This window comes from Hordeum vulgare, chromosome 4H (assembly GCF_904849725.1).
Source record: "Hordeum vulgare subsp. vulgare chromosome 4H, MorexV3_pseudomolecules_assembly, whole genome shotgun sequence".
NCBI lineage: Eukaryota > Viridiplantae > Streptophyta > Magnoliopsida > Poales > Poaceae > Hordeum > Hordeum vulgare.
In genome coordinates this window covers 357305300-357311790 of record NC_058521.1, presented here as the reverse complement: position 1 = coordinate 357311790, position 6491 = coordinate 357305300, and the positions used below count along the sequence as shown (strand labels likewise).

Genomic DNA, 6491 nt, shown 5'->3' with positions numbered 1-6491 from the left:
GCTAAAATTCCTCATCAGAGGACATCCATAGTTCCTATAGAAGCTCCCTTTGCCGAGGCTGCTCCCATTCTTGATCAGAGGACATCCACAGTTCGTACAACAGCTCCCATTGTCGAGGCTGCCCCAACAAAGGTTTCGAGAGCTGGGCTGCCTCCTAGGCGCTGCCCCCGCAAGAATCTTATGAAGGCATCTATTGCAGCGGAGGTCGTTAAAAGCAGTCCAGGCATGGAATTTGTGCCTGCTTCCTCTCTTTTCCCACCTTTCAAGGAAAACAAGTCAATGGGGATGAAGGAAGTTGGCATTTCGGAAGTTGTTAGGGGTAAGCAAGAATCTACTGACGGAGCTGCGTGTTCACAGCCGATGGTGCCCCTTACGGCCCAAAAGGCCCCCAATTTGAATCCTTGAACTTCCAAGATTCATGTTAACTTTGGTGTATCATGCAGTCCTAACAAGAAGACACACAAGAAGGATGTGATTGAAATCACCGGCAGCTCGGCTCGTCCTACCAACAAGACTGATTCGCGTGGAACCCTCGATAGCGAAATGTTTGTTCAACTTTCACCTCTAGATTCTGCTAATCAGTTTATGCGGAACCCGTCGGAGACGCAGGAGAGGCACCCCATGGATTTTAGCCCACCAAGTTGCAGCCTTGGTATAGATCACACTCAGGATGAACCACCAATTGATCCATAGCCGGTTGCTTTTGATTTTCCTACAGACATGGCCCCGACGATGGCGCAGCCTATCCTTGATGGCTGGAAGGTGTGAAGTTTGCAGAGCCTATAGTTAAAGGTAAACTAGATGTTTCACTTTTTCATTATAAGTTTTCATCTCCACGACAAAATATGTAACACGTTCGAATGGCAATTCTTACGTGTTTTACATGGCATTTGTAGTTAACTTTACATGTCAATTCCAACCATTCATTGCTACTTCCTTCCTATTTCGTACTTTCGATCTCATGTGGTCAAAGCTTTCGTTGTCACACGGCAATTTTAATGCAGACTACATGGCAATTTTGTGATGGCAACATTATGTGTTGTATGTGGCATTCTTTTGGGCCCCTTACCTTGAGTGACATCTGCATTATAATTATTATTTTTGTTGTCATTTTCCTGCATGTTGTAACTACATTTTTTCACATGGAAATTTTAGTTTGATGACCCATTTTGCTGCTTTTTCGTACTGTCTCCATGGCAACTGCAGTTGCACATACAAGGCACTTTTCTGTTGAAGATGGCTACTTTCGTACATGTGCTTGCTTCTGTTCTTTGTGTACCTTTTCTACAGCAACTCGAGAGAAGATTTCACCGGTACTTGAACAAGCTTACGGCATGATAGAGCAAGCTGCCATTAATAAGAGGTTTTTGAGAAATGAGGGCAAACTGAGCTCTGGTGTCCTTGCTGACTTGGTGCCTGATGATGTCATCAGAAGCGCAACCCCTGATTCTGTGAAGCAGGCGATGGTCGTTCATGCACCACTAGTTGTTGATTTCGAGCCCGAGTAGAGGGCTACCAGGGAGCAGATTGTTCTGTACGACACTATCAAACATTTCGTTAATACGAGGGAGAGCAGCCAATCCATGAAGGAGCTGAAAGAGTAATGCACCATACAAACCCACACCCCCAAAAACTTTTCTTGTTCATGTGCATTTATTTTTTAGTTGCTCCATTTTCGAAGATTTATTTTTATTTCATGTAATATCATTTTCATACAACTCATGTTTAGACAGAACTAAAATATTTCAATGCGGTTCGACGTACATTGACCGTGGTGATCTAGGTGAGTCTTTGAGGCCCATTGGTAAAATGTTGTAGAACGTAGTTGCTTGTGGGATTGACTACATCAACAACCATATGAACATTTGTGTTGACAAGGTCTTCATGTCCTACAGTGTGACGAGCAAAATATGGGCTAGTGAATTCCACCATGCCATTATTAGGAAAAATTTCACCTAACATGGTGATTCGAAGATCACGTTGAAATAACTTGTGAGTGCTTTTCCCTCTCTTTTCTTTGTTTCTCGTGTCTCATACATGTTGTTGTAGTTCATAGATACATTTTTCTATGTTTTTTTGCTTTTTTGTGGCATTTTTTATATGAACTGATGGCAACATCAGTACGGCATAGTTGGAAACTATTTGCTTTCACAGATGCGAATTGCAAACCATTTTTCACACACAACATGGCACCAACTTCTCTTGTTTTTCCACATGTTTCTTAAAAGATGATCAAAATCATACACGTTCCTTTTACGTAGTTATCCAATGCAACTTTGTTGCGTACCACATGACATTTTTGCACACATGCTTTTCCACGTTAACACTCCCCCTTTTTGTTTCCCTCCTTGTAATAGATCATGTTCCTGATGTACCAGCACCTGGGGCCAGAAAACATTGTCGATAAATGAGGTCATCACTACACCATATGCCTTGACCTCAAGCACCAACAGTACAAGGTGCTTGATTCAATTCACTGTGGAGATGATACCAGTCTCACTTCTCACGCTGAATTCTTTGTGAGTAACCTCAAGGAAACGTGGAACCGTCATTATGGAAGCTCAAAGGTGAAGATCAGACACTTTCCAATTGAGTATGTCATGACCTATAAGCAAGGCAATGGGTAAGGAAGCACCAAATACACAACGCCATTCTTTGTATTTTTTTTTACTAAAATGATCCTCAGTTTTGAAGAACGTTTTTTTTTGCTCCACGTATGACTGCGGATACTACATGTTGGAATACCTCGCAAAGTGGGAAGGAAGAAAGGTTCCAGCCATCTGAAAGGCATCTGTTGTCGAGCTCCGTAAAATATTGACATGGAACTAGTTGATGAATGGAGACTTCAACAAGCGGCCTCCGACACGGGATTTCATCGACGAAGCTATCAAAACTGCCTGTAAGAAGTACAAGTGACCCTGTCTTGGCCGATCCCCCACGCCTTACATTCTGTGTTGGACGAATTTAAGGTACCGTTTGGTCATCCTCGCAAGCTTATTTGCGCGTGCTACGTTCTTTGTTTTCATCGTAACCGTATTTTTTTAGTGATGGCTTGCATGCCTTCTCTCTTCTTGTAATATAAGTCTGCAACCGAATCTGTTTTCACTTATGACAACTAGCACCTTATGTGTCTTTAGCTTGTGTTTGCGAATGTGAGTACTTAAGAAATTGACGTTTGTGTGCACCATTATATCATTTAGGAGGAATGATGATTTTCTGGTTCATCTTTTATCCGTTTATGCGTGTGTCTATGTGGCATGCACCGTACGAGCACACGACAGTTATGTTGATGGAACACTTTATACATACATACATTCGTCGGTTCTATACGGAATCATTTTTGTAGACAACTATCGTTTTACGGATGGCAGCTGTAGTTTTGTTACACAACTGCAGTCCATTTAACCGCATGATGCATGCTTCTAAGCACAAATGGCAACCAGATTCACAGAATACATGGCAACTTCATCTCTCCATGCATGGCAACTTCAGTTGTCCATGCACAACAACTTCAGCTGTCCGTGCATGGCAAACTTCATCTGTCCATGCACGGCAAACTTTTAGTTCTCCATGCATGGCAAACTTTTAGTTCTCCATGTATAACAACTTTAGTTACTCATTCATACATGACAACAGTAGTCCATCAACAACATGATGCTTGCATCTAAGCACAAATGGCAACTAGTTTCACACAATACATTGGCAAGTACAATTGTCCATGCATGGCCACTTCAGCTGTCCATGCATGGCAACTTCAACTGTCCATGCACGGCAACAGTAGGTGTCCAAAACCTGTGAACTGTATTTTGTCCATAGATGCAGAATATGTTTCTACTCCGGGGCAACTTTTACCATCAGCTACATTAGTAATTTACCGTGCACGAATACTATGCAAGATACATGGCAATTCTATGTAAGAAACTCATGTAGTTGTGACATTTTCCCAAACCATCAACATTTTGTGTGTAACTTTTATATCCCTGCAATTCGAGCCTTCTACTTATCCCTATGGGTTGCCAACTCCTTTTCTTGGTTTTTTGTGCTTCGCTTGAATATCTATGCCTGACTTGTATCTAACTTCTTTCGAACACCCTTTCGTGATGAAGCGTGGTGGATTCCTCATCCTTCCTTTTCTTGAAGTGTTCAAGCTCTCTCTTGAAGGCTTTTTTGTGCTTGTCTGCAATTTATGCCGTCTCATCACTCTTGCATGCATCGTCTATTAGTTCTTAAAATTCCCTAGTTAGTACCACATGCCTCACAGAGTCCATTGCTGCTTCCGGGCTGTCCTCATGTATTGCCAATACTGCATTTGATGTTTGCAGCCCCAACGCATCATCAGCATCCCATGTCCATCGACGACGTATGAAATGATGGGGTAAATGATTTACGATGTGATTTTCCATAACTTTGAGTATGTGGCAGCACACAATTCCATCCCGTTCAAACTTGAAGCATTCACAGTAGTACTCACCTTCTGGTACGACGTCCTTCACAAAGTAGTTTCTACCCTTGTCCTCATCTTCTGTTTCTGAATTGGACATGTCCCGGATACTGCACACCTTGTATGTCCAATCGTCAACCTGAAAAGTTGTGTACGAGGTGGACCGCTTTATTTCTTCTTGGAACCTACATGATTTGTGGTAGTTAGTTCCTCACTCCCATTTTTATCATTTTTATTGTTTTCTAACAGGACAGAAAATAAAAACCATACTAAATTTAACATGGCAACCAATGGATACAAAGCACGGTATATTTTCCGGTTGTTTCACACATGGCAACCGCATCACAAATTGTGACTACACATAATGTCTTATGCATTTCTTTGTGTTTTAACATGGCAACCATGGATGTTTTAACATGGCAGCTATGGATGTTTTAACATGGCAACTATGTATTTTTAACATCGCAGCTATAGATGTTTTAACATGGCAACTGTAACATACTTACTTGAAAAAGATCTTGTTTGTGTATATTTTGCTCATTTGCCTCTCCATGGGCAAGTATGTGAGAAATTTAGGCTGCTTAAGGGCTGTGTTTGCTTCTTGCTGCAGCTCCGATCCTAATATTTTCTATTACAGAGCAGAATACTTCTTAGCAAATTGCAGCAATGAGTTGTCGGGGCTCATTTACTACCTCAAAACAACATTGAAACCCTCACTACGCTGCGTAGTTTGTAGGAATGGGAAGAAGCACTGCATAAAGTAGGATGGCACCCAATACTTATACTTCTCCTATAGGTTCTGTAGTATCTCATTCTCCTAATCTTGGTACTTTTCAATCATATCTGTCCAGCTCCATTCGAACTATTCCACAGTCAAGCTGTGGTTGACACACAACTCGAAAGCCTTGTGCAATTCTGGACGGTCAGCAAAGAATGATCCTAGTGTCTCTTCTGACTTCTTAATTATATGCCACCTGCAGTGCCTATGAATTGCCGCGGGGAAGACATTACTTATGCCTGCATGCATGCCGAAGTCCTGATTTGTCCTCATATTCATCGGGGCAAGTCCACCCATGCACTCCAAGAAAGTCTTGAACAATCATGTGTAGCCATCGCTATCTTCGTTTCGCACAAGGCCGCAGCCGAGCTGCAAATACTGGTTGTGGTTATTTATTCTAATGAATGGAGCACATGGCATCTTGTACATGTTTGTGAGATATGTCGCATCGAACGAAATGCAATCACGGTAATGCTTATACACTCTCCCCGCTGCATCGTCGACCCAGTACATGTTCCTCACACGGTCCTCGTCATCGAGTCCTATTTTAAAGAAGAAATCATGATCTTCTTTTGCTTGCTTATCGAAGTATTCAATGGTGTCTTCCACATCAGCCAACTTGCTTTCTCTGCGGTACTTTGCCTTCAGCTTTGTGATGTCTGCTGGAAGGTAGGGCATGCTTCTTAGTTTTCCATCTTTGCTGTGTATGAGGGATATTATCTGCACCATTCCTGAAGTGCTTACGTTACAGTCGTGCATTAGTTTTATGAATTCCTTCTCTAGGGAGCTGAATCCTTGATGGGCGCTCAGAACTTTTACGAGGTCAAACTTCTTTATGATATCGTGGTTGTGTTCGGCGACAAACTCGGTGACCACCCACGAGGGTCCATCTACATTTAGTCTCAATTTGGTAGGGCACTGCGTCTGGACAGTGATTCCTCTTTTCGGCTCTAGCACGATTGCAATGACACCTTTCGATTTCTTGTTTTTCCTTGCCTTGTATCACCTAATCCTTCATGTGTCGTACTCCCTAGTTTCTTTTATCTTCATGCGGTATTCTGTGTTTATGGCAAATCCATTCAACAATGCATAGCTCTGGTAGTATTTCCTGACGTCTTCAAATGAACTGAATCTCTGTCCAAGATAAGGTGGATGTGTTATTATGAGTTCAGGCTGATTTCCTTCTTCTCCCATTTGCATCTCATCATCAGTTTCATCACTCAGAACTTTAGTATTTTTGGTTGACACATCAGTTTGAACGTTTCTCGTGCT

General features: G+C 42.1%; 1 pseudogene; it reads right to left on the bottom strand.

Annotated features, from left to right (window-relative positions):
- Positions 1-4073: 4073 nt before the first annotated feature.
- LOC123450527 lies at positions 4074-5948 on the bottom strand (annotated as a pseudogene).
- Between the last annotated feature and the right edge of the window lie 543 nt (positions 5949-6491).